Source organism: Pogoniulus pusillus, unplaced genomic scaffold (genome assembly GCF_015220805.1).
Source record: "Pogoniulus pusillus isolate bPogPus1 unplaced genomic scaffold, bPogPus1.pri scaffold_77_arrow_ctg1, whole genome shotgun sequence".
In the NCBI taxonomy this organism is placed as follows: Eukaryota; Metazoa; Chordata; class Aves; order Piciformes; family Lybiidae; genus Pogoniulus; species Pogoniulus pusillus.
In genome coordinates this window covers 63,522-90,332 of record NW_026974722.1, presented here as the reverse complement: position 1 = coordinate 90,332, position 26,811 = coordinate 63,522, and the positions used below count along the sequence as shown (strand labels likewise).

The 26,811-nt window shown below is 57.4% G+C and overlaps 1 protein-coding gene and 1 long non-coding RNA gene across 8 annotated transcripts in view; one reads left to right on the top strand and one right to left on the bottom strand.

Annotated features, from left to right (window-relative positions):
- The window catches only part of LOC135174548 (uncharacterized), a 130,337-nt gene extending 120,521 nt beyond the window's left edge, over positions 1–9,816 (top strand). For 4 of the 7 annotated variants that reach the window (XM_064141863.1, XM_064141862.1, XM_064141861.1 and 1 more), the window contains 2 exons: positions 4,255–4,701; positions 5,060–5,229. The gene's annotated coding sequence lies outside the window, so the exon portion shown is untranslated. Of the gene's footprint in view, positions 1–3,329; positions 3,397–4,254; positions 4,702–5,059; positions 5,230–7,328; positions 8,348–9,008 lie in introns of those variants that run through there. The other 3 variants (XM_064141866.1, XM_064141864.1, XM_064141865.1) reach the window with 3 other exon arrangements.
- The window catches only part of LOC135174554 (uncharacterized), a 53,701-nt gene continuing 28,889 nt past the window's right edge, over positions 2,000–26,811 (bottom strand). The window contains exon 7 of the long non-coding RNA XR_010301990.1: positions 2,000–2,151. This is a non-coding gene — a long non-coding RNA (uncharacterized LOC135174554). The remainder of the gene's footprint in view (positions 2,152–26,811) is intronic.

Genomic DNA, 26,811 nt, shown 5'->3' with positions numbered 1-26,811 from the left:
TTCCAATCAAGGTCAATGTCAAGATCAGAGTTGGTATCAACTTCAGCAATCTTAGCAGCTTGGTCTGCCTTCTGGTTATGTTGATGTTCCTCAGTTGCTCTGCTCTTAGGCATGTGTGCATCTACGTGCCGCACCTTCACTGGAATTCTCTCCAGCCGTGCATCAATGTCCTGCCATAGATCAGCACACCAAATAGGCTTTCCTTTCCTCTGCCAACCATTCTTCTTCCAGTCCTTTAGCCAACCCCATAGAGCATTGGCTACCATCCACGAGTCGGTGTAGAGGTAAAGGATAGGCCAATTCTCACGTTCAGCCACATCAAGAGCAAGTTGCACAGCTTTTACCTCAGCAAACTGACTGGATTCTCCTTCTCCATCTCTCGTTTCGGTAACTCTCCTGGTTGGACTCCAAACTGCTGACTTCCATATTCGCTTGTTCCCAACAAGACGACAGGAACCATCTGTGAACAAAGCATAGTTCTTTTCCTGATCAAAGAGATCACCATAGGGAGGAGCTTCCTCAGCACGAGTTATTTTCTCCTCTGGAGGTTTGGAACAGTCTGTGCCTTCCGGCCAGTTGGTGATCACCTCTACCAGACCAGGTCGATCAAGATTGCCCATTCGTGCTCGTTGGGTTATCAAAGCCATCCATTTAGACCAGGTTGCATCTGTGGCATGATGTGGTGATGAACCTTTGCCCTTGAACATCCAGTTTAGAACTGGCAGTCTAGGAGCTAAAAGCAATTGTGACTCAGTTCCAATCACTTCAGAAGCTGCTTTCACTCCCTCATAGGCTGCTAGTATCTCTTTCTCAGTTGCAGTGTAATTTGTCTCTGAACCTCTGTAACAACGTCCCCAGAAACCAAGAGGACGACCACGTGTCTCATTTGGAGCTCTCTGCCAGAGACTCCAAGTTGGACCATTGTCACTGGCAGCCGTGTACAGAATGTTTTTAATGTCCGGACCAGATCTCACAGGTCCCAGGCCCACTGCATGGACTACTTCTCGCTTGATCTGATCAAAGGCTGCTTGTTGTTCAGGTCCCCACTCGAAATTGTTTCTCTTACGAGTCACATCATGCAGAGGTTTGACAATCTGACTGAAACCAGGAATGTGTAGTCTCCAAAATCCCACCACACCAAGGAAAGAAAGTGTGTCCTTCTTACTGGTGGGAACTGCCATGGTAGAGACTTTGTTGATCACATCCTGAGGAATGTAACGGCGACCATCTTGCCACCGCACTCCCAGAAACTGAATTTCTCTGGCAGGTCCTTTGACCTTGTCTCTCTTAATGGCAAAACCTGCTTGCAACAGAATGTCAATGATTTTGTTACCTTTCTCGAAGACTTCCTCAGCAGTTTGGCCCCACACAATGATGTCGTCGATGTATTGGATGTGCTCTGGAGCTTTACCTTTCTCCAGTGCATTGTGGATGACTGAGTGACAGATGGTTGAGCTGTGTTTCCACCCCTGAGGCAAACGATTGAACTGGTACTGGATTCCTCTCCAGGTGAATGCAAACTGAGGCCTGCACTCCTTTGCTATGGGAATAGAGAAGAAAGCATTAGCAATGTCTATGGTTGCATACCACTTAGCCTCCTTCGATTCCAGCTCGTACTGGAGTTCCAGCATGTCCGGCACAGCTGCTTGATTAGCTTCATCTTAATTCCCAGAGCTAATTTCCACTCACTGAAATATCTAGCCCCACGTTGGGCGCCAATTATAAAATGTGATGGTTTGGGGGTTACCCCGCCCCCCCACACTTTGTATTTGCCCCAGCTAACTCAGACGGACCCTGGGAATATAGATGAAGCAATTTATTTACAGCTAGCAGAATTTACAAGCAGCTATTTACAATATATACAGCTATATACAATTATATACAGAAATATACAAAGGATAAACAATACAAAAGCACAACTCCCCTCCCAGAAACCTGAGTCCCCAGGAGGGGCTCTCAAACCACCCCAACACCTCCCCCCGGCCCTCTCAACCTTACCCCAGTTCTCAGGAAGAAAAGAGGTGCAGCCAAGAGGTTAGGGAGCAAGGTTAGTAGGAGCAGGGTTAATGAGATGTGACCAGGTCTAAGGCAAAAGCAAGAGTGAGAAACAAAATGGAGAATGTTTTCTTCTTCCCAGAGTTCTCAGCGTGACTGTGAGAGAAGTTGACATCAATTGTTTTTCATTTCACTGCCTGTTATCTAGTTCTGTTACCAAAACATTCCAGCTTGCTTCAAACTAGCACAGCATAGCTACCTCTTTTTAACCTTGTCAAGTCAGTTCTTTCTTTGGAGTCTGGTAGAGTCCAGTAGCTTCTCATGTCTGCATTGTTGATTAGAAGCAGTTAGCATTTACCTGCTGCAGTGGGTAGTACGTGTAAGCCCTGAATGTTCTTCTGCACAGTCATTACTGAGTGGAGCTTGCAAACAACAGTGATGTCTCTGACCAGAAATAGCAGTTGGCATGTTTACTGTATCTGTGGGAGCTTCTTAGAAATACTTGGCTTTGTCAACTAGAAATGCAGAATGAGCCCTGGCAAAGCAGATAGGTGATTCGGCACAGTGGCTTGCCAGGAATCTTCCAATCTTCTTTGTCAGACTGGGAATTCTACAGAGGCTGAAGAGCTCCTCCATGTACAAGTCTCCATGGGCCTTTGGACATGACAAATACAGGCTAGACGTGAAGCTTCTTTTCATTAGTGTCCTCTCTGGTTTTAAAGGTGTACAATTGGTATTGCAAAGATTAGTTGAAAACAGATCAAGTTGAAAAAAGGAAGCTGAGTTATTTTTCAGTAGGTATATTGTATTAAACTGTTACAAGTAAAGCTAGTTTTCATGCCAGCTGGAGCTTCCCACTAATCACCTCTAGAATCCTAGAATCAGTCAGGGTTGGAAGGGACCACAGGGATCATCTAGTTGCAACCCCTCTGCGATGGGCAGAGACACCCTGCCCTAGAGCAGGCTGTCCAGAGCCTCATCCAACCTGGCCTTAAACATCTCCAGGGATGAGGCCTCAACCACCTCCCTGGGCAACCCATTCCAGGCTCTCACCACTCTCCTGCTGAGCAACTTCTTCCTCACATCCAGTCTGAATCTTCCCCACTTCCAGCTTTGCTCCATTGCCCCTAGTCCTGTCCCTACGTGGTAGCCTAAAAAGTCTCTGCCCAGCTTTTTTGCAGGCCCCCTTCAGCTACTGGAAGGTCACAATAAGAATAACAGAAAATAATGGGGAAAACTGTACTTGAATGAGTGACATTTCCACATTTGAATGTTGCTGGTGTCTTTCAAAGTCTTTTCATCTTCCCTGGACTAACTGAAAACACCTCTTTCAGTATGTGACCTTGCCTGAGTTGCCTGCTGTTGTGGTCTTCAAAGATGGAGCTTCCTTTGTTTCTGATGGTAAGTAAAAGTGGATATTTGCCATATCATGGAATCAGCCAGGCTGGAAGAGACCTCCAAGATCATCCAGTCCAACCTAGCACCCAGCCCTAACCAATCAACTGGACCCTGGCACTAAATGCCTAACAACCAGCCTATAGCTCTCTTGGCACAACTTGAGACTGTGTCCCCTTGTTCTGGTGCTGGCTACCTGGCAGCAGAGCCCAATCCCAGCTGGCTACAGCCTCCCTGCAGGCAGCTGCAGACAGCAGTGAGCTCTGCCCCGAGCCTCCTCTGCTGCAGGCTGCACACCCCCAGCTCCCTCAGCCTCTCCTCATAGGGTTTGTGCTCCAGGCCCCTCCCCAGCCTTGCTGCCCTTCTCCAAACACCTTCCAGCACCTCAACAGCTCTCTGCAATGGAGGAGCCCACAACTGGACATAGTACTCAAGGGGTGGCCTGAGCAGTGCTGAGCGCAAGGGCAGAAGAACCTCCCTTGTCCTGCTGCCCACACTGCTCCTGAGCCAGCCCAGGATGCCGTTGGCTCTGCTGCCCACCTGGGCACACTGCTGCCTCAGCTTCAGCTCCTCTCTGCCAGCACCCCCAGGGCCCTCTCTGCCTGGCTGCTCTCAGCCCCTCTGTCCCCAGCCTGCAGTGCTGCTCAGGGTTGTTGTGGCCAAAGTGCAGAACCCTGCCCTTGGCCTTGTTCAATTTCATGCCTCTATTAAATTTGACCTCTGTTACATTAACTTCTCTATTACAGCTGTAACTTAGGTTTTCCTTAGTTAACTCTGCAGGGCATTAGGCATATTCAAAGTTATGTCAGTTTGTAACTGGGGCTGTAAAGAATGGTTATGCATTGCCTGTGCTTCTGATTTCAGGAGAGTCCCATTTCATTCTTGATGCTTTCTTTAAGAGAGGCATACAACTGAGCTCCCTCAGAGAAGCAGCATGAAGTGCATGAAGGATGCTGGCTGCACTCAGTACAGACAAGGCACATGGGAGTAGGTTAACAAGATGCTTGACATTTGCCCTTAATGGTCATTGTCTTCAAATGCATCATTCGGGAGTGAAGTTGCTTGGCATTTGCAGTTGACTACTTCTTCTCTGGCCTTTGGAGTGAAGGAAGGGAAAAACCAGAGTTGAAGATGTCAGCTCTGTAAGTTTTCTCTGGGTGATCAAAGCATGCACAAAATCCTGTGCTTGTGCTCTGGAAGATTCTAGGAGCTTCCCGGGGACTCAGGGAGCACAAGTTCTGATAAAGAAAGATGTGAATGGAAGCAGGCTCTGACTGCTCTGTGTAACTGATGAGAAGCTTTCTGAAGGAGGTGAATTTGTTTTACAGCCCTTCACTCAGCTGGTTACAGATCTTCAGGGTAGCTGCTGGTGCAATGTCTGTTGGAGACTGTTAGCCACTCTGAAGGAGGGAGTTAGTGGAGCATCATAGGACCATGTAGAGAGATTGGTCAGGAAAAGGCATTTGTGTTACCCTTTTGAGTCATTTGAGTCACTTTTATTGTAATCCCATGCCTGAGAGCAGGACTCCTTTGTGTCCAGGGTTAAAATCTTCAAGGAGAAACAGTGCCAAGGCTCTGAATTGATTGGGACTTGGTGCTGCTAGTTACAGTGTAGGACAGTTAAGGCAGTCCTATGTTTTGTGATTTGTCTGTTTTCCTACCGTTCTAGTTTTGGCTCGGGCTAGTGTGAAGTGTCTCTGGAACGAGGTCCTTGTGGTCCCTTCTGACCCTGACTGATTCTGTGATTCCAGCAAGCAGCTTTTGACTTAAAAACCCCTGAGGTCACTGCAGCACCTCTCTATGGAATAAAAGAAAGGGATTTTGCTGCACTGCTGAGAACTGTTTCCAGCTCTGAGCCTTTGTTGTTGTGGTTGTTTTTGGTTCGTGTTTATAAACAGCAGTAGCTAAGCAATCCTCTCTGAGCTATGGACCAGAATCTGCTGCATCCTGTGCAAGAAGCAGATCCCAGTGTGACCTGGTGCAGCTGTAGCACTTCCTAACTGCTAGGTTTGGGAGGAGGGCATGTGTCTCAGTCGTTTCTGAGCTGTGGTAGCAATCAGGTGTCTGCTTAAGTCTTGACCCTCTGCCACGTGCTGCCACGTTCACCAGATCTTTCTCCCGGCCTCAGGGAGAGAAGGAGTGTCCAGCTCCCAGAGTGGGTGTCAGAAGCGATGTGAAGTGAAAGGGGTTTGCTGAGGTCATGTAGAAAGTTGTGTGAGGGAATCTGGCAGTTTGGTTTTTGATTTCTTCAGTCTCTAAAGTTTTTCATCTGAGACCGTAAGTAGCCTTTGCGTCGCTGTCTGCACGTGTGCGGGGGTCTGGGGGCATCTGTAGGTACCCTTAGGGGCCTGGAGGGCTCTCTGGGTGTCTGTGGAGCTCTCTGGGTGTCTGTGGAGGTGGTTAGGGGTCGGTAGAGGTGTCTGTGGTGCTGTAGGTGTCTCAAAAGGCTGTGAAGGTCTTGAGGTGCCTTGCAAAGGTCTCGAGGTGTCTGTAGGGGTCTGCAGGGTTCTCTGGCAGTCTGTAGAGGTCTGTGGGGGTCTCTAGGGGCCTCTTAAAGACATGCAGGGGTCTGCAGGGCTCTATGGAAAGGTCGGGAGGGGTCCCTAGAGGTCTCTAGGAGGCTGGAGGGGTGTGCAGGTGTCTGTAGCATTCAGCAGGTGTGTGGAGGTTTCTGTTCTGGGCCCGCAGGTGTCTGCAGGCATCTTGTAAAGGTCTGCAGGGGTCTGTGGAGCTCTGTCAGGCATCTGTTAAGTGTCTGCAGGAATCCATTGAAGGTGTGGAGGGGGCTGCAGGGCTCTGCAGAGGAGGCTGTGGCTGTGTGTAGAGGTCTTAGAGGTGTGAAGAGTTTGCAGGGGTCTGTAAGGGTCTGCAGAGCCCTTGGAAAGGTCTGAAGTTGTCTGTAGGAGTCTGGAGATGTCTCTAGGGCACTGCAGGGGTCTGCTGCTGCAGGAGGAGTGGGCTGGCGGAGCCACGCCCCCCGGGCTGCGGAGCCACGCCCCCTCCCTGGCCTTTCTTGCCTGGCTCTGGTTGCTGCCTCCTTATTTGCATAGCCTCACCCCCTGTCCCCTTGCTGTCTAGTCCCCGCCCCTTTCTTTCTGAGCCACGCCCCCTCAGTGCAATGCCTATTCCCCGCCCCCTCCATGGCCACGCCCTCTTCCCATGCTGTGTGTAGTCCCCACCCTTTCTGTAGCCACGCCCTCTCCCCCTTGCTGTGCCTGGCCCCGCCCCCTCGGCCGCGCCCCCGCCCCACAGTTACCAATAGAATGGTGACAGATTTGGAGCTTCCTTTGGAGGAGGAGTTCAGGAGGTGGCTGGTGATTGGTGGATTGTCGTGGGCGTGGTTTGCCGCTTGTTCTGCCTCCCTCATTTGCATACATTTCAATATCAGGCTCTGCCTTTGAGTACCTTGGAGATGTGTTGGGGGTTGGGGAGGGGTTACCAGGAGGGTCAGCAGCTGATTGGTGGATCCTGTGGGGGCTGTGGGCATGGTCACCCCTGTGCCCCGCCCCCTCATTTGCATAAATGAAGGCAGGGTCCACCTGGCGGAGTTTGGTGCTTTATTGGGGGGAAGGAACTGGTTAGCAGCTGATTGGTGCGTCCTCTGGCGTGGGCGGGGCCTGCCCCTGCCCCGCCCCTCCGAAGCGGCCGATGGTCTCCAGCACAGCCCCAGCAGCTCCAGGAAGGAGGAGACCTCCCCCCGCAGGCCTCCAGCCCCCCGGGAGACCCAGAGCCTGCGGGGGGAGGGCTCAGGGAACCCCGGGACCTCCCAGGGACCCCCAGACCCTCCTCGGGACCTCCCAGGGACCCGCAGACCCTCCCACTGGCCTCCCAGAGACCCCCACTCGCCTCCTTGTATGCCCCCACTAATCCCCCAGCCCCTCCCCGTCCCCGCCCAGCACCCCCCAGTGCCCACTCAGGCCCTCAGCTTGTCCCCGCAGCACTGCAGCCTGGCCTGGGGGCGCTGCTGAGGCCCTCACCGAATCGCCACCGCTCGCCGCAGCCTGTCAGTGGCCATCTGCAAGCTGGCACTGCCCTCACCGAGTGGGCACTGATCTCACCAAGATAGCATTGAACGCGACGGGTTGGAGGGGACCTTACCAATATGGCGCCGAGCGCTAAGCTCTGCAAGAGACCTCACTAATATGGCGACAAGCGCGATAGGCTGAATGTGACCTTACCAAGATGGCGCCGAGCGCGACGGTCTCGCTGTGACCTCATCAATGCGGCGCCGAAACACCGCAAGCCGGTGGTGACCTTAACAATATGGCGCCGCGGGCTGCCGCTGCAGGCAGCAATCTGACACTGGCCGCGGCCGGCTGGCAATGCCCTCACCGAGTTGGCACTGCACACGGCAGGCTGACAGTGCCCTCACTGAGTCGCCACCACTCGCCGCAGAGTTGCAGTGACCCTCTGCAAGCTGTCACTACTCTCACCGAGTTGTAGTGACCTCACCAAGATGGCGCCAAGAGCGACGGACTTGCTGTGACTTCATCAATACGGCGCCGAGCGCCACGAGTTGGCTCTGGCCTCATCCATACGGCGCCGAAACTCCGCAAGCCGGCGGTGACCTCACCAATACGGCGCTCAACGCCGCGGTCCTGGCGCTGCCCGCAGCAAGCTGGCAATGCCCTGACCGAGTCGCCACGGCTCACCGCAGGCTGGCAGTGACCCTCTGCAAGCTGGCACCGCCCCCCGTGAGCTGGCGCTGCCCGCTCCTAGGCTGGCAGTGCCCTCACCACGACGGCGCCGCCGGCAGCGCAGGCTCGGCGGTGACCTCACCAAGATGGCGCCGACGTCCCGCCTGCGACGCTGACCGCACCAAGGTGGCTCCGGGGGCGGTTCCCGCCAACCCCTCCCCTCTCGCATGCGCAGAGCGCTCAGGCCAAGCCGCAGGGAGGGGCGCAGGGGACAGAGCCACTCTGAAGGCTGCCCGGGGGGCGTCTGGGCCCCGGAGGTGGTGAGTGGGGGTCGGAGAGGAGGGGGAGAGGTCTGTGTGGGGTGGGGGTCGCCGCTGGGGGGGGCAGTGGTCAGTGGGGGGAGGGCTTGGAGCGTCCCCACCGGCCTGGAGGGGACAGGGAGAGGAGGAAGGGGAGGGGCAGGGACACATACCCGGGGGGGGGGGAGGGGGCAAGGGCCTGGATTTGGGGGGGGGGGGGGTCCGGGAGGCCGTGGGGGAGGTCCTGAGGGGTCAAAGTTGGGGGCGAGGCCGCGGGGCCTGGGCCTGGGGGGGGTGGGAGAGGCTGAGGCCTGCTGGGTCGGGGGAGAGGCCTGGGAGGGGTTTGGGGGTCCCTGGGGGGGACAACCTGGGGAAGGATTTGGGGGGCCTTATGGGGAGGCCCGTGGGAGAGATTTGGGAGGGGTTCTGGGGGTCTCTAGAAGGTTCTGGGGCTGTGCTAGAGGCTTCTGGGCTCATCTGCAGTGAGCCTGGGGGCCCTCGAAAGGGTCTGGGGACAGGTAAAATGGGCCTGGGGTGATGCAGCAGGGTTCAGGGGCATCAGAAGGAGCACTGTGGGCATCTAAGTTGGCCTGGGGTCCTCTGGAGGTTGCCTCCCTCTTCTGTCTCTGTTGTTTGTGCCTGGGTGAGAGTTCTCTGCTGTGTTTGTTCTCTCTTTTTGCAGGGAGCTGAACTGCTTTGCCCCAGCCCAGCTGCAGATCTGCACTCAGCCTCAGCCCCAAGCCCTGGCAGGGTGGGATGCTTTGGTACCAGGCCGTGGAGCTGTTTGAAATGCAATTGCTGCTTGCAGCTGGTTCAGAAATGGATTTCCTGTGGCTGTGGGGGCAGAAATGTCTCTGTGGTGAGTTGCTGCCAAGTGCCAGCCTTGCTTAAAGCCTTCTCTTAGGCCTTTCAGTGTGCTGATGGTTGCAGAGGAGAAGCTCAGGGTGTGAGGGAGTGAAAACTGAAGGGGGTGTTCAGGTGTGGGGAGAGGCCTCTGCCCTGGAGAGGCTGCTGGGCAGTGCTGCTGCAGCTAAGGTCTCCCTCAGGGAGCTGTTCCCCTCAGGGGCACTCTGGGGGCACTGTGCAGGAGGTGGCAGCCAGAAGGCAGAGCTGCCTGGGCCTCGTTGCTGTGCTGGCCAAAGCAGGTCACTTGTGCAGCTGTGCCACTTGGTGCTCAGGGCTGTGCTTGGGCAGAGAGGCAGCTGTGCCAGCAGCCTGTGCCGCAGTGCAGTTGGTGCTGGTGCAGTGGAGCCTTTGCAGCTTGGCTCTGGGCTGATGGCAGTGGAGCCCCAGAGGCAGCGGTGCCAGGGCAGCTGAGCAGGGGCTGGGCTAGGGGCCGAGGCTGTGCTGCCTGCAGAGGCTTTTGTGTGCCTGTGTCGGGGTGGATTTAACATCCTTTTACTGCTGGGATGTGCTCCTGCTGCTGCCTTTCTGCTGCCCGGCTGGGAGGGGTCCAGAGGGACTGAGAGACACCAGGAGGGATTGGGAGGAGACTGGGAGGGCATTGGGATGGAGTGGGAAGGGATGCATGAGGGCCTGGGAGGGAATGTGAGTGACTGGGAGGGGAATGGGTAGGGCTGAAGGGGGTTGGGAAGAAATGGGAGAGGACTGGAAGGGACTGGGACTGAGAGAGACTGGGATGGACTGGGGAGGGGCTGGGAGGGAAATGGGATGGAGGAGGAAAGGACAGGAATGGGAATGAAGGCAATGGGGAAGGAACTAGGAGAGGACAGGGCCAGACTGGGAGGGATTGGGATGGATTCAGTGGAAGTGGGAGAGACTGGGATTGGGAGGAGACTGGGAGGGCATTGGGATTGAGTGGGAGGAGTGGGATGGACTGGGAAGGGCCTGTGAGGGGATTTGGAGGGACTGATGGGAACTGGGAGTGGAATGGGAGGGACTGGGAAGGGACTTGGAGAGGCTGAGAGAGACTGAGGCAGACTGGGAGGTGTTTGGGAGGCAGTGAGAGGGATTCAGTGGAAGTGAGAGTGACTGGGAGGGATTGGGAGGAGAGGGAGGGGTCTGGGAAGGCATCAGGGATGGCCTGAAGGGATCGGGATGGGGGAGGCCTGGGAGGTAGTGGGAGGGGACTGGGAAGGGGCTGGGAGGGGAATTGGAGGGACTGGGAGAGAGTGATAGGGGATTGGGAGTTACTGAGGGGACTGGAAGGAGACTGGGATATACTGGGAGATAGTGGAATGGAGAGGGAGGGATTGTGAGGGGCTGGGTGGGACTGGAAGGGGACTGGGAAGGACTGAGAGAGACTGGGCTGGACTGAGAGGGGACTGGACTGGCAATGGGAGGGAGTGGGAAGGCATCTGGAAGGGATCAGAAGGAATTGGAAGAGACTGAGAGGGAATTTGGCATGGGAGGGTATTGGGAAAGGCTCTGGGGGGATTGCAAGAGACTGGGATGGACTGGGAAGGAGTGGGATGGGCTGGAATGGGAGTGAGAGGTGTGAGGGAGGGGAATGGGACTGGGAGGTCCTGGGATGGGACAGGAAGGGGAATGGGAGGGACTGATGGGAACAGGGAGAGGAATGGGATGGACTTGGAGGGACTGGGAAAGGACTTGGAGAGGCTGAGACTGAGCCAGACTGGGAGGGGTTTGGGAGGCACTGAGAAGTACTGGGAGGGAGTGGGAAGCCTGCAGAGGAACTGAGAGAGACTGGGAGGGGATTTGGAGGGAGTGGGAGGGGAATTGGAGGGACTGGGAGAGAGTGATAGGGATTGGGAGTTCCTGGAGGGGACTGGAAGGGGAATGGGATATACTGGGAGGTAGAGGAATGGACTGGGAGGGAGCTGGGTGGGACTGATGGGGACTGGGAGGAAATGGGAGGGGACTGGGATGGACTGGAAGGGATTGGGAGAGAGTGGGAGGGGATGTGGAATGAATGTGGAGAGATTGGGAGGGACTGGAAGGGATTGGGAGAGAGTGGGAGGAATTCAGAGAGACTGGGAGGGACTGGGGTGGAGTGGGAAGGAATAAATGAGTGACTGGGAGGGATTGGGAGAGACTGGGAGGGGATTGCGAGGGACTACTTGGAACTGGAAGAGGAATGGGATGGTCTGGGAGGGACTTGGAGAGACTGAGCCAGACTGGGAGGGGTTTGGGAGACACTGAGAAGGACTAGGAGGGGACCAGGCTAGACTGGGGGTGTATTCAGAGGAACTAGGAGAGATTGGGAGGAGACTGGGAGGGAGTGGGATGGAGTGGGAAGGGATTGATGAGGGACTGGGAGTGATTGTGAGTGACTGGGAGAGCCATGGAGGGGAACAGGAGGAGCAGATGGGGAGTGGGATGGGATTGGGAGGGACTGGCGAGGAGTGGGAGGAGACTGCGAGGTAGTGGGAGGGAAGTGGGAAAGGATGAGGGACTGGGAGGGACTGGGAGGCAGTGGGAGGAGACTGGGAAGGGACTGGGAGGGGATTTGGAGGGACTGGGAGAGAGTCATAGGGGATTGGGAGCTGATGGAGGAGACTGGAAGGGGACTGGGATATACTGGGAGCCAGTAGGATAGACTGGGAAGGATTGGGAGAGGACTGGGTGGGAGTGATAGAGACCTGGGAGGGACTGGGAGAGACTGGGAGGGGACTGGGATGGACCTGGCAAGAACTGGATTGGGACTGGGAGAGGACTGTGAGAGAACTGGGATGGGCCTGGAAGGGACTGGGAAGGACTGGGAGTGTGAAAGTACTGGGAAAGGAGTGGAATGGGATTGTGAGGGACTGGGAGGGAGTGGGTGGGATTCAGAGGAACTGGGAGAGAGTTGGATGGACTGGGAAGGGATCTGGGAGAGACTCGAGGGGACTGGGATGGACTGGGAAGGGGACTGAGGTGGCATGGAGGGGTATGGGACTGGGAGGTACTGCGAAGGGACTGAGAGGGCAGTGGGATGGACTGGGAGGAACTGGTGTGGAACTGGGAAGGGGGGGGAAGGCCAGAGAGAGAATGGGAGGGGAATGGGTTGGACCTGGTTAAAGACTGGATTGGGACTGGGAGAGGACTGGGAGGGTATTAGGAGAGGCCTGGAAGGGTCTGAGAAGGACTGGGATGTACTGGGAAAGGCCTGGAATGGGATTGTGAGACTGGGATGGAACTGGGGGGGGATTGGGAGGGACTGATGGGAAGTGGGAGAGGAATGAGATGGCCTGGGAGGGGATCTGGAATGGATTGTGAGAGAGTGGGAGGGGACTGGGAAGGGATTGGGATAGCCTGGGAGCTAGGGGGATGGACTGGGAAGGATTGGGAAGGGGCTGGGTGGGAGTGATAGAGGATTGGAAGGAAATGGGAGAGGACTGGAATGGGACTGGGAAGGGACCGGGATGGACCTGGTAAGGACTGGATTTGGACTGGGAGGTACTGGGAGAGGACTGTGAGGGAACTGGGATAGGCCTGGAAGGGACTGAGAAGGACTGGGAGGGGACTGAGAGGTGGCAGGGAGGGGACTGGGCCAGGGAGAGGATTGGGGAGAATGGGAAGGGGTTTGGAATGGATTGGGACTGGGAGGGGACTAGGCCAGAGTGGGAGGGGAGTGGAAAGGTAGTGGGAGGGTGTGCAAGGTAGTTGGAGGGCACTGGAAGGGACTAGGAGGGGATTGGGATGGACTGGGAAGGGACTGGTGAGGATTGGATTGGGATTGGGAGAAGCCTGGAAGGTACTGAGAAGAAGTGGGAGGGGACTGGGATGTACTGGGAAAGGAGTGGGATGGGATTGAAAGAGACTGGGGTGGGACTGGGAGGGGGTTGTAGGGAGTGGGTGGGATTCAGAGGAACTGGGAAGGACCGGGAGGAGACTGGGAGTGGGGTGGACTGGGAATAGTGGAACTGGGAGGGGACTGTGAGGGATTGGATGGGACTGGGAAGGGGCCTGTGAGGTGGCAGGGAGGGAAGTGGGACTGGGAAGTACTGGGATGGGATAGGGAGGAGATTGTAAGGGCCTCATGGGAACTTGTGGAGAAATGGGAGGGAATGGGAAAGGACTGGAAGGGGACTGGGATATACTGGGAGACTGTGGGATGGACTGGGAAGGATTGGGGGAGGGCTGGGTGGGACTGATAGGGGCTTGGGAGGGACTGGGAGAGACTGGGATGGACCTGATGACGACTGGACTGAGACTGGGAGGGACTAGGAGATGCCTGTGAGGGTACTGGGAAAGATCTGGAAGGGACTGAAAAGGACAGGGAGGGGAGTGGGATGTCCTGGGAAAGGAGTGGAATTGGATTGTGAGAGACTGGGCTGGGACTGGGAGGGGGCTGAGAGAGAGTGGGTGGGACTGGGAACAACTGAGCTGAACTGGGAGGGGACTGGGAAGGGGCCTGAGAGGTGCCAGGGAGGGGAATGGGACTGGGAGGTAGTGGGATGGGGCAGGGAGGGGAATGGGAGAGACTGATGGGAAGTTAGAAAGGAATGGGCTGGGCTTGGAGGGAGTGGGAGGGGATTGGGAGGGAATGTGATGGGGTCTGGAATGGATTATGAGAGACTGGGAGGGCACTGAGCGAGAGTGGGAGGGGATTGGAAGGGATTGGGATGTACTGGGAACTAGTGGGATGGACTGGGAAGGATTGGGTGAGGCTGGGTGGGACTGGGAGTGGATTGAGAGGGACTGGGAGTGGATTGAGAGGAACTGGGAGAGGTTGGGAGGGACTGGAGTTGAACTGAGACTGGGAGGGGACTGAGGTGGACCTGCTAAGGACTGGATTAGGACTGGGAGGAAAATGGGAGAGGAGTGGAAGGGACAGAGAAGGACTGGGAGGCGAGTGGGATGTACTGGGAAATGACTGGAATGGGATTATGAGAGACTGGGAAGGTGACTGAGAGGTGGCAGTGAGGAGAATGGGTCTGGGAGGGACAGGGATGGTAATGGGAGGAAGTGGTGGGAACTGGGGGAGGAATGGGATGCACTGGGCTGGAGTAGGAGGGCATTGGGAGGGAATAGGAAGGGATCTGGAATGGATTGTGAGTGACTGGAGGGGACTGGGCCAGAGTGGGAGTGGACAGGGAAGATACTGGGAGGGGAATGGGCAGGCAGTGTGAGGGTGTGAAAGGTAGTTGGGGTGGCCTGGAAGGCCCTGGGAGAGTATTGAGAGGGAGTGTGAGGGGACTGGAAGGAGACTGGGATATACTGGGAGCTAGTTGGATGGAGTGGGAAGGATTGGGTGGGGCTGTGTGGGACTGATAGGGGATTGGGAGGAGATTGGAAAGGATTGGGAGGGGAGTGGGATGTGTTGGGAAAGGACTGGAATGGGATTGTGAGAGACTGGTAGGGGATTGGGAGGGAGTGGATGGGATTCAGAGCAGCTGGGCAGGACTGGGAGGGCATTGGAATGGACTGGGAGGGAGTGGGATGGACTGGGAAGGGATCTGGGAGTGAGTGGAACTGTGAGGGGATTGGGAAGGTAGTTGGAGGGGGCTGGAAGGGACTTGGAGGGGATTGAGAGGGAGTGGGAGGTGACTGGTAGGGGACTGGGATATAGTGGGAGCTGGTGGGAGGAACTGGGAATGATTGGGAGGGGGCTGGGTGGGAGTGATAGAGGACTGGGAGGGACTGGGGAGGGACGTGGGGGGACTGAGAGAGACTGGGAGGGGACTGGGATGGACCTGGTAAAGACTGGATTGGGACTGGGAGAGGACTGTGAGGGGACTGGGAGAGGCCAGGAAGGGACTGAGAAGGACTGGGAGGGATTGGGTAGGACTGGAGTGGGATTGTGAGAGACTGGGATGGGACTGGGAGAGGATTGGAGAGAGTGGGTGGAATTGAGAGGAACGGGGAAGGACCAGGAGGAGCCTGAGAGGGCATTGGAATGGACTGGGAGGGAGTGGGATGGTGTGGGAAGGGATCTGAAGGGATCTGGGAAGGAGCAGAAGTGGGAGGGGACTGTGGGGGATTGGGTGGGACTGGGAAGGGGCCTGAGAGGTGGCAGGGAAGGGAATGGGAGGGACTGATGGGAAGAAGAAGAAGAAGGAGGTAGAGTGGGAGGGGATTGGAAAGGAATGGGAAGGGATCTGGAATGGATTGTGAGTGCCTGGGAGGGGACTGGGAAGAGACTGGCAGGGGAGTGGAAAGGTAGTGTGAGGAGGTGAAAGGTAGTTGGGGTGGCCTGGAAGGGACTGGGAAGGCATTGGGAGGGAGTGGGTAGGATTCAGAGGAACTGGGAGAGACTAGGAAAGACTGAGAGGAGACCAGGAGGGCATTGGGATGGACTGGGAAGGGATCTGGGAAAAAGTGAGTGGAACTGTGAGGGGACTGGGGGGGATTGGGTGGGACTGGGAGGTGCTGGGGTGGGACAGGGAGGGGAATGGGAGAGACTGCTGGGAAGTGGGAGAGGAATGAGATGGAGTGGGAGGGAGTGGAAGGGGATTGGGAGGGAAGGGAAAGGGATCTGGAATGAATTGTGAGTGACTGGAAGGGGACTGGGATATACTGGGAGCTAGTGAGATGGACTGGGAAGGATTGGGATGAGGCTGGGTGGGAGTGATAGAGGACTGAGAGGAAGTGGGAGAGGACTGGGAGGGAACTGAGATAGGACTGGATTGGGACTGGGAGAGGTGTATGAGGGAACTGGGAGAGGCCAGGAAGGGACTGGGAGGGGAGTGGGAGGGATTGAGAGGAACTGGGAAGGACTTAGAGGAGACTGGGAGGGCATTGCCATGGAGTGGGAAGGGGCCTGAGAGGTGTCAGGGAGGAGAGTGGCCTGGGAGGGCATTGGGAGGGAATGGGACGGGATCTGGAATGGATTGTGAGTGTCTGGGATGGGACTGGGCCAGAGTGGGAGGGGACTGGGAAGGTAGTGGGAGGGTGTGAAAGGTAGTTGGGGTGGCCTGGAAGGCATTGTGAGGGACTGGGAGGGGACTGGGATGTACTGGGAGCTAGTGGGATGGACTGGGAAGGATTGGAAGGGGGCTGGGTGAGACTGGGAGGGGATTGGGAGGGAAGGGAAAGAGATGGGAAGGGGAGTGGGAAGGGGCTGGTAAGGACTGGATTTGGATTGGGAGAGGCCTGGAAAGGACTGAGGAGGACTGGAAGGAGACCAGGAGGGATTGGGTAGGACTGGGGTGGGATTGTGAGGGACTGGCAAGGCGTGGGAGGTGACTTGGAGGGACTGAGAGGTAGTGGGAGGGAAGTGGGAAAGGATGAGGGATGGAGTGGAGGGATTGGGAGGGACTGGGATGGCCTGGGAGGGGATGTGGAGGGCCTGGGAGAGAGGGATAGGGGCATGGGAGTTAGTGGAGGGGACTGGGATATAGTGGGATGGAGTGGGAGAGATTTGGAATGGATCTGGAATGGTTGTGAGTGAGTGGAATGGCAATAGAAAGGGACTAGGAGGGAGTGGGAGGGGACTGGGATGGAGCTGGAAAGGACTGAAAAGGACTGGTAGGGCAGTGGGATGTAGTGGGAAAGGAGTGTGATGGGATAGTGAGGGACTGGGAGGAAATGGGAGGGGACTGGAGTTGGGCTGGGAAGGGACCGGGTTGGACTGAGAGAGACTGGGAGGTGACTGGGATGGACCTGTAAGGACTGGATTGGGACTGGGAGAGGAGTGCGAGGGAACTGGGAGAGGCCTGGAAGGGGCTGGGGAGGACTGGGAGTGGGAAGGAGTGGGATGGACTGGGAAGGGATCTATGAATGACTGAAGTGACTGGGAAGGATTGGGTGAGGCTGGGAAGGTGCCTGAGAGGTGTGAGGGAGGGGAATGGGACTGGGAGGTCCTGGAATGGGACTGGGAAGAGAATGGGAGGGATTGATGGAAGTGGGATGGGATTGGGAGAGAATGGGAAGGGATCTGGAATGGTTTGTGAGTGACTGGGAGGGGACTGGGAGGCAATCGGAGAGGAGTGGGAGTGAGATGTACTGGGAAGGGAGTGGAATGCGGTTGTGAGAGACAGGGATGGGACTGGGAGGGATTTGGGAGGGAGTGGGTGGGATTCAGAGGAACTGTGGGAGACTGGGAAGGACTGGGAGGGCCTTGGGATGGAGTGGCAGGGAGTGGGATGGACTGGGAAGGATTAAGCGGAACTGGGGGGGGACTGGGAGGGATTGGGTGGGACTGGGCAGGGGCCCGAGAGGTGTCAGGGAGGGGAATGGGCCTGGGAGGTGCTGGGATGGGACAGGGAGGGGAATGGGATTGACTGAGATGGAGTGGGAGGGGACTTGGAGGGAATGGGAAGGGATCTGGAATGGATTGTGGGTGACTGGGAGGGGACTTAGAAGGGACTGGGAAGGGAATGAGAAGGAATTGGGAGGGTCTGAAAGGTAGTTGGAAGGGACTGGGAGGGACAGAGAGAGACTGAAAGGAGACTGGGATGGACCTGGTAAGGACTGGATTGGGACTGGGTTGTACTGGGAAAGGACTGGAATGAGAGGGCTTGGAAGGGGCCTGGATGGGAACTGAAAGTGATCCTAGGAAGCACTGGGACAGACTGGGAGGGATTGGGAGGTGGTCTGGAAGAGACTGGAGCAGGATTGGGCAGGGACTGGGATGGGATTAGAGAGGGGCTGGGAGAGGTCTGGGAGGGAACCAGCCCCCCCAGTTTGGGAACAGCGCATCCCAGTTCGGGACCAGTCCCCCCAGTTTGGGAACAGAGTGTCCCAGTTCGGGACCAGCCCCCCCAGTTTGGGAACAGTGTGTCCCAGTTCGGGACCAGCCTCCCCAGTTTTGTTCCAGTGTATCCCAGTTTGGGACCAGTCCCCCCAGTTTGGGAACAGTGCATCCCAGTTCGGGACCAGTCCCCCCAGTTTGGGGAACAGTGCGTCCCAGTTCGGGACCAGTCCCCCCTAGTTTTGTTCCAGTGCGTCCCAGTTTGGGACCAGTCCCTCCGAGTTTGGGAACAGTGCATCCCAGTTCGGGACCAGTCCCCCCCAGTTTGGGAACAGTGTGTCCCTGTTCGGGACCAGTCCCCCCCAGTTTGGGAACAGTGCGTCCCAGTTCGGGACCAGTCCCCCCAGTTTGGGAACAGTGCGTCCCAGTTCGGGACCAGTCCCCCCCAGTTTTGTTCCAGTGTGCCCCAGTTTGGGACCAGACCCCCCCAGTCTGCGACCACTCCCCTGCAGTTTGGGTTGAGTGTGTCCCAGTTTGGGCCCAGTTTGCCCCAGTTGGGGTCCAGTTCCCTCCCAGTCCCTTCCATTCCCCTCCCACTTCTGTTCCAGTCCCTCCCACTCCCCATCCAGTTCTTCCCAGTCCCCTCCAGTCCCTCCCAGTCTTTGCCGGTTCCCTCCCACACCCTCCCAGTTTCCTCGCAGTTCCTGCCCAGTCCCATCCCAGTGCTTCCCAATTCCATCCAGTACCCCCAACACACCTTCATGTCCCCTCCCAGTCTGTCCCAGTCCCTACTACTTCTGTTCCAGTCCCCAGCCCTCCCCTCCCAGTCCCTCCAAATCCCTTTCCAGTACCTCCCAGTTCCCTCCCAACTCGCTCCCAGTCCCTAACAGTTCTCTCCTACTCCCTCCCAATGCCTCCCACTTCCTTCCCAGTCCCCCGCCCAGTCCCCTCCCATTTCCATCCCACAACTTCCCAGGTCCTCCAAATTCTATCCCAATCCTTCTCATTTCCCTCCCAGCCCCTCCCAGGGAGCCTGACTGGGAGGAACTGGGAGGGACTGGGATGGAACTGGGTGTGACGGGCAGGGATGGGGCACAGGGTGCAGACTGTGAGGGATTGTCAGGGACTGGGAGGGAACTGGTTGTGACTGTGTGGGGATTGGGAGAGACTGGGAGGGATTGGGAGGAGGCTGGGAGGGCATTGGGACGGACTGGGAGGGAATGGGATGGAGCGGGAAGGGATCAGGGAGGGAGTGGAGGGATAGGGAGGGACTGGGATGGCCTGGGAGGGGATGTGGAGGGAGAGAGCGATAGGGGCTTGGGAGTTAGTGGAGGGGACTGGGATATACTGGGAGATAGTGGAATGGAGTGGGTGAGGATTGGGAGGGAATGGAGAAGGATCTGGAATGGATTGTGAGTGACTGGGAGAGGACTGGGGACAGGGAGGGGATTAGTAGGGAGTGGGAGGTGACTGGTAGCACTAGGGACTGGGAGAGACTGAGAGGGGACTTGGATGGACCTGGAAAGGACTGGATTGGGACTGGGAGGGAAATGGGAGTGGATTGGAAGGGACTGAAAAGGACTGGGTGTGGAGTGGGATGTACTGGGAAAGGAGTGGAATGGGATTGTGAGAGAGTGGGATGGGACTGGGAGGGAGTGGGTGGGATTCAGAGGCACGGGGAAGGAGTGGGATGAGTGAGATGGACTGGGAAGGGATCTGGGAAGGAGTGAGCTGAACTGGGAGAGGACTGGGAAGGGGCCTGAGAGGTGTCAGGGAGGGGAATTGGACTGGGAGTTGCTGGGATGGGACAGGGAGGGGAATGGGAGGGACTGCTGGGAAGTGGGAGAGGAATGAGATGGAATGGGAGGGAGTGGAAGGGGATTGGGAGGGAAGGGAAAGGGATCTGGAATGAATTGTGAGTGAGTGGGAGGGGACTGGGGACTGGGAGGGGATTTGGAGGGAGTGGGAGGTGACTGGAAGGGGACTGGGATATTGTGGGAGCTAGTGGGATGGACTGGGAAGGATTGGGATGGGGCTGGGTGAGACTGGGAGTGATAGATGACTGGGACGGGACTGGAGTTGGACTGGGACGGGACCGGGAGGGACTGAGAGAGACTGGGAGGGGACTGAGGTGGATCTGATAAGGACTGGATTGGGACTGGGAGAGGACTGTGAGGGAACTGGGAGAGGCCAGGAAGGGACTGGGAGGGATTGAGAGGAACTGGGAAGGACTTGGAGGAGACTGGGAGGGCATTGGGATGGAGTGGGAAGGGGCCTGAGCGGTGTCAGGGAGGAGAGTGGCCTGGGAGGGCATTGAGAGGGAATGGGAAGGGATCTGGAATGAATTGTGACTGACTGGGAGGGGACTGGGAAGGTAGTGGGAGGGTGTGAAAGGTCTTTGGGGTGGCCTGGGAGGGGACTGGGATGTACTGGGAGCGAGTGGGATGGACTGGGAAGGATTGGAAGGGGGCTGGGTGAGACTGGGAGGGGATTGGGAGGGAGATGGGAAGGGGAGTGGGAAGGGGCTGGTAAGGACTGGATTTGGATTGAGAGAGGCCTGGAAAGGACTGAGGAGAACTGGAAGGAGACCAGGAGGGATTGGGTAGGACTGGAATGGGATTGTGAGAGACTGGGAGGGGGTGGGATGGACTGGGAAGGGATCTGGGAAGAAGTGAGTGGGTCTGGGAGGGATTGGGTGAGACTGGGTAGGGGCCTGAGAGGTGTGAGGGAGAGGAATGGGCCTGGGAGGTCTTGGGATGGGACAGGGAGGGGAATGGGAGGGACTGATGGAAGTGGGATGGGATTGCGAGGGACTGGTGAGGCATGGGAGGAGACTTGGAGGGACTGAGAGGTAGTGGGAGGGAAGTGGGAAAGGATGAGGGATGGAGTGGAGGGACTGGGAGGGGATGTGGAGGGCCTGGGAGAGAGGGATAGGGGCTTGGGAGTTAGTGGAGGGGACTGGGATATACTGTGAGATAGGGGGATGGGGTGGAAGAGATTGGGAATGGATCTGGAATGGATTGTGAGTGAGTGGAATGGCAATAGAAAGGGACTAGGAGGGACTGACAGAGCGGGAGGGGACTGGGATGGAGCTGGAAAGGACTGGATTGGGACTGGGAGAAGACTGAAAAGGACTGGGAGGGCAGTGGGATGTAGTGGGAAAGGAGTGTAATGGGATAGTGAGGGACTGGGAAGGGGTTGGGAGTGAGTGGGTGGGATTCAGAGGAACGGGAAGGGAGTGGGATGGAGTGGGAGGGAGTAGGATGGGCTGGGAAGGGATCTGGGAAGGACTGAGCTGAACTGGGAGAGGAATGGGAGGGGGCCTGAGAGGTGTCAGGGAGGGGAATTGGACTGGGAGTTGCTGGGATGGGACAGGGAGGGGAATGGGAGGGACTACTGGGAAGTAGGGGAGGAATGAAATGGAATGGGAGGGAGTGGAAGGGGATTGGGAGGGAAGGGAAAGGGATCTGGAATGAATTGTGAGTGACTGGGAGGGGACTGGGGACTGGGAGGGGATTAGGAGGGAGTGGGAGGTGACTGGAAGGGGACTGGGATATTGTGGGAGCCAGTGGGATGGACTGGGAAGGATTGGGATGGGGCTGGGTGGGAGTGATAGAGGACTGGGACGGGACTGAGAGAGACTGGGAGGGGACTGAGATGGACCTTGTAAGTACTGGACTGGGAGAGGACTGTGAGGGAACTGGGAGAGGCCAGGAAGGGACTGGGAGGGATTGAGAGGAACTGGGAAGGACTTGGAGGAGACTGGGAGGGCGTTGGGATGGAGTGGGAAGGGGCCTGAGCAGTGTCGGGGAGGAGAGTGGCCTGGGAGGGCATTGGGAGGGAATGGGAAGGGATCTGGAATGGATTGTGAGTGACTGGGAGGGGACTGGGAAGGTAGTGGGAGGGTGTGAAAGGTCTTTGGGGTGGCTTGGGAAGGGACTGGGATGTACTGGGAGCTAGTGGGATGGCCTGGGAAGGATTGGAAGGGTGCTGGGTGAGACTGGGAGGGGATTGGGAGGGATGGGAAGGGGAGTGGGAAGGGGCTGGTAAGGACTGGATTTGGATTGGGAGAGGCCTGGAAAGGACTGAGAACTGGAAGGAGACCAGGAGGGATTGGGTAGGACTGGAATGGGATTGTGAGAGACTGGGAGGGGATTGGGAGGGGGTGGGATGGACTGGGAAGGGATCTGGGAAGGAGTAAGTGGGTCTGGGAGGGATTGGGTGAGACTGGGAAGGGGCCTGAGAGGTGTGAGGGAGAGGAATGGGCCTGGGAGGTCTTGGGATGGGACAGGGAGGGGAATGGGAGGGACTGATGGAAGTGGGATGGGATTGGGAGGGACTGGTGAGGCGTGGGAGGAGACTTGGAGAGACTGAGAGGTAGTGGGAGGGAAGTGGGAAAGGATGAGGGATGGAGTGGAGGGACTGGGAGGGGATGTGGAGGGCCTGGGAGAGAGGGATAGGGGCTTGGGAGTTAGTGGAGGGGACTGGGATATACTGGGAGATAGGGGGATGGAGTGGGAGAGATTGGGAATGGATCTGGAATGGATTGTGAGTGAGTGGAATGGCAATAGAAAGGGACTAGGAGGGACTGACAGAGCGGGAGGGGACTGGGATGGAGCTGGAAAGGACTGGATTGGGACTGGGAGAGGACTGAAAAGGACTGGGAGGGCAGTGGGATGTAGTGGGAAAGGAGTGTAATGGGATAGTGAGGGACTGGGAAGGGGTTGGGAGTGAGTGGGTGGGATTCAGAGGAACGGGAAGGGAGTGGGATGGAGTGGGAGGGAGTAGGATGGGCTGGGAAGGGATCTGGGAAGGACTGAGCTGAACTGGGAGAGGAATGGGAGGGGGCCTGAGAGGTGTCAGGGAGGGGAATTGGACTGGGAGGTGCTGGGATGGGACAGGGAGGGGATTTGGAAAGGATTGTGAGTGACTGGGAGGGGACTGGGCAGGTAGGGGGAGTGTGTGAAAGGTAGTTGGAGTGGCGTGGGAGGGGCCTGGGATATACTGGGAGCCAGTGGGATGGTCTGGGAAGGATTGGGAGGGGGCTGGGTGGGACTGATAGAGGCCTGGGAGGAAATGGGAGAGGACTGTGAGGGACTGGAGTTGGACTGGGAAAGGACTCATCCCAGTCCCCTCCCAGTCCTCAGTCCCTGCCAGTCCTGTCCCATTCCTTCCCAGTCGTCTCCCAGACCGTCCCAGTCCCAATCCAGTCCTTCCCAGTCCTTCCCAGTGTCTCCCAGTATGCCCCAGTCCCCTTCCAGACTAGGGTGATTGTGAGTGAGTGGGAGAGGCAGGGAGGGGAATGGGAGGGAGAGCTGGGAAGTGGGATGAGATTGGGAGGGACTGGGGAGGAGTGGGAGGAGACTGAGAGGGAGGTGGGAAAGGATGAGGGATGGAGTGGAGGGATTGTGAGGGACTGGAATGGCTTGGGAGGGGATGTGGAGGGCCTGGGAGAGAGGGAGAGGGGCATGGGAGTTAGTGGAGGGGACTGGGATATGCTGGGAGATAGTGGAATAGATTGGGAATGTATTGGGAGGGAATGGAGAGGGATCTGGAATGGATTGTGAGTGACTGGGAGAGGACTGGAATGGCACTAGGGACTGGGAGAGACTGCGAGGGGACTGGGATGGAGCTGGAAAGGACTGGATTGGGACTGGGAGGGAAATGGGAGAGGATTGGAAGGGACTGGGAGGGGAGTGGGACATACTGGGAGCTAGTGGGATGGACTGGGAAGGATTGGGTGAGGACAGGTGGGACTGGGAGTGGATTGAGAGGAAATGGGAGAGGACTGGGACTGGGATGGACCTGGAAAGGACTGGCTTAGGACTGGGAGGGCAGTGGGAGAGGACTGTGAGGGGAGTGTGATGTACTGGGAAAGGAGTGGAATTGGATTATGTGAAACTGGGATGGTACTGGGAGGGGAGTGAGAGAGAGTGGTTGCGTCTGGGAAGGAGACTGATAGGTGACAGAGAGGGAATGGGACTGGGAGGGACAGGGAGAGTAATGGGAAGGACTGTTGGGAACTGGGAGAGGAATGGGATGCACTGGGCTTGGGAGTTAGTGGAGGAGATTGGGACATACTGGGAGATAGTGGAATGAAGTGGGAGTAGATTGGGAGGGAATGGAGAGGGATCTGGAATGGATTGTGAGTGACTGGGAGAGGACTGGAATGGCACTGGGGACTGGGAGAGGAGTGGGATGGGCCTGGAAAGGACTGGATTGGGACTGGGAGGGAAATGGGAGAGGATTGGAAGGGACTGAGAGAGGACTGGGTGGGGAGTGGGATGTACAGGGAAAGGAGAGGAATGAGATTGTGAGTGACTGGGAGGGGATTTGGAGGGAGTGGGTGGAATTCAGAGGAATGAGGAGGGATGGAGTGGGAGGGAGTAGGATGGACTGGGAAGGGATCTGGTAAGGACTGAGCAAAAGTGGGAGAGGATTGGGAAAGGGCCGGAGAGGTGGCAGGGAGGGGGAATGGGACTGAGAGGTGCTGGGATGGGACAGGGAGGTGAATGGGAAGGACTGGTGGGAAGTGGGAGAGGATTGGGAGGGAATGGGAAGGGATCTGGAATGGATTGTGAGTGACTGGGAGGGGCCTGGGGACTGGGAGGGGATTAGGAGGGAGTGGGAGGGGACTGGGAGGAACTTGGGAGGTGAGTGGAAGGGGAGCGGGACATACTGGGAGCTAGTGGGATGGACTAGGAAGGATTGGGTGAGGCTGGGTGGGACTGGGAGTGGATTGAGAGGAAATGGGAGAGGACTGGGACTGGAATGGGACTGGAAAGTACTGGATTAGGACTGGGAGGGCAATGGGAGAGGACTGGAAGGGACAGAGAAGGACTAGGAGGGGGGGTGGGATGTACTGGGAAAGGAGTGGAATTGGATGGAGTGGGAAGGGATCAGGGATGGAGTGGAGGGATTGGAAGTGACTGGGATGGACTTGGGAAGTAGGGGGAGGGGAGTGGAAACGTCTGAAAGGTACTCGGAGGGGCCTGGAAGAGTCTGTGAGGGGATTTGGAAGGACTGTGAAGGGAAGGGGAGGGACTAGAAGGGGACTGGGATATGGTGCGAAGAATGGAAGGAACTGGGACGGGACAGGGCGGGAATGGGATTGACTGACAGGGAGTGGGTGGGGACAGGGAGGGGAATGGGATTGACTGACAGGGAGTGGGTGGGGACAGGGAGGGGAAAGGGATTGACTGACAGGGAGTGGGTGGGGACAGGGTGGGGAATGGGATTGACTGACAGGGAGTGGGTGGGGACAGGGAGGGGAATGGGATTGACTGACAGGGAGTGGGAGGGGACAGGGAGGAGAATGGGATTGACTGACAGGGAGTGGGTGGGGACAGGGAGGGGAATGGGATTGACTGACAGGGAGTGGGTGGGGACAGGGAGGGGAATGGGATTGACTGACAGGGAGTGGGACGGGACAGGGCGGGAATGGGATTGACTGACAGGGAGTGGGTGGGGACAGGGAGGGGAATGGGATTGACTGACAGGGAGTGGGAGGGGACAGGGAGGGGAATGGGATTGACTGACAGGGAGTGGGAGGGGACAGGGAGGGATGGATGACTGACAGGAGTGGAGGGGACAGGGAGGGGAATGGGATTGACTGACAGAGAGTGGGTGGGGACAGGGAGGAGAATGGGATTGACTGACAGGGAGTGGGTAGGGACAGGGAGGGGAATGGGATTGACTGACAGGGAGTGGGAGGGGACAGGGAGGGAATGGGATTGACTGACAGGGAGTGGGAGGGGACAGGGAGGGGAATGGGATTGACTGACAGGGAGTGGGAGGGGACAGGGAGGGGAATGGGATTGACTGACAGGGAGTGGGAGGGGACAGGGAGGGGAATGGGATTGACTGACAGGGAGTGGGAGGGGACAGGGAGGGGAATGGGATTGACTGACAGGGAGTGGGAGGGGACAGGGAGGGGAATGGGATTGACTGACAGGGAGTGGGAGGGGACAGGGAGGGGAATGGGATTGACTGACAGGGAGTGGGAGGGGACAGGGAGGGGAATGGGATTGACTGACAGGGAGTGGGAGGGGACAGGGAGGGGAATGGAAAGGGATCTGGAATTAATTGTGAGTGGGATGGGACTGGGCGGGAGAGGGAGGGGACTTAGTAGGGACTGGGAAGGGAATGAAAAGGGACTGGGAGGGTCTGAAAGGTAGTTGGAAGGGCCTGGAATGAAGTGGGAGGGGACTGGGAGGGGACTGGGATGTACTGGGAGCTAGTGGGATGGACTGGGAAGGATTTGGAGGGGGCTGGATGGGACTGATAGGGGATTGGGTGGAAATGGGAGAGGACTGGGAGGGACAGTGAGAGACTGAAAGGAGACTGGGATGGACCTGGTAAGGACTGGATTGGGACTGGGTGAGGACTGTGAGTTGTACTGGGAAAGGACTGGAAGGGGAGGGCATGGGAAGGGCCTGGATGGGAACTGAAAGCGATCCTAGTAGGAACTGGGACGGATTGGGAGGGATTGAGAGGGGGTCTGGGAGAGACTGGAGCAGGATTGGGCAGGGACTGGGATGGGATTAGAGAGGGGCTGGGAGAGGTCTGGGAGGGAACTGGAAGGCACTGCAGAGGAATTGGGAGGGACTGGGAAGGATTTGGAGAGGTCTGGAAGGGAACTGGGAGGGACTGGGAGGGGGCTTGATGGGACTGGGAATCTTACCTGGAGGCGCTGGGAGCTGCTCTGGGGGCGCTGGGAGCCTCCAATGTGCCCCTGCTGCCGTTTGGTCTCCCTCCCCCCTCCCTCCCTCCCGGCGCTGACAGAGCAGGAGGGCCAGGCCACGCTCTGATTGGCCAGTGGGGCTCGGGCAGCAGCGCTCCCATTGGCTGCGCTGGGCCAGCCCCCCAGTTTGGGAACAGTGTGTCCCAGTTCGGGACCAGTCCCCCCCAGTTTGGTAACAGTGTGTCCCAGTTTGGGACCAGCCCC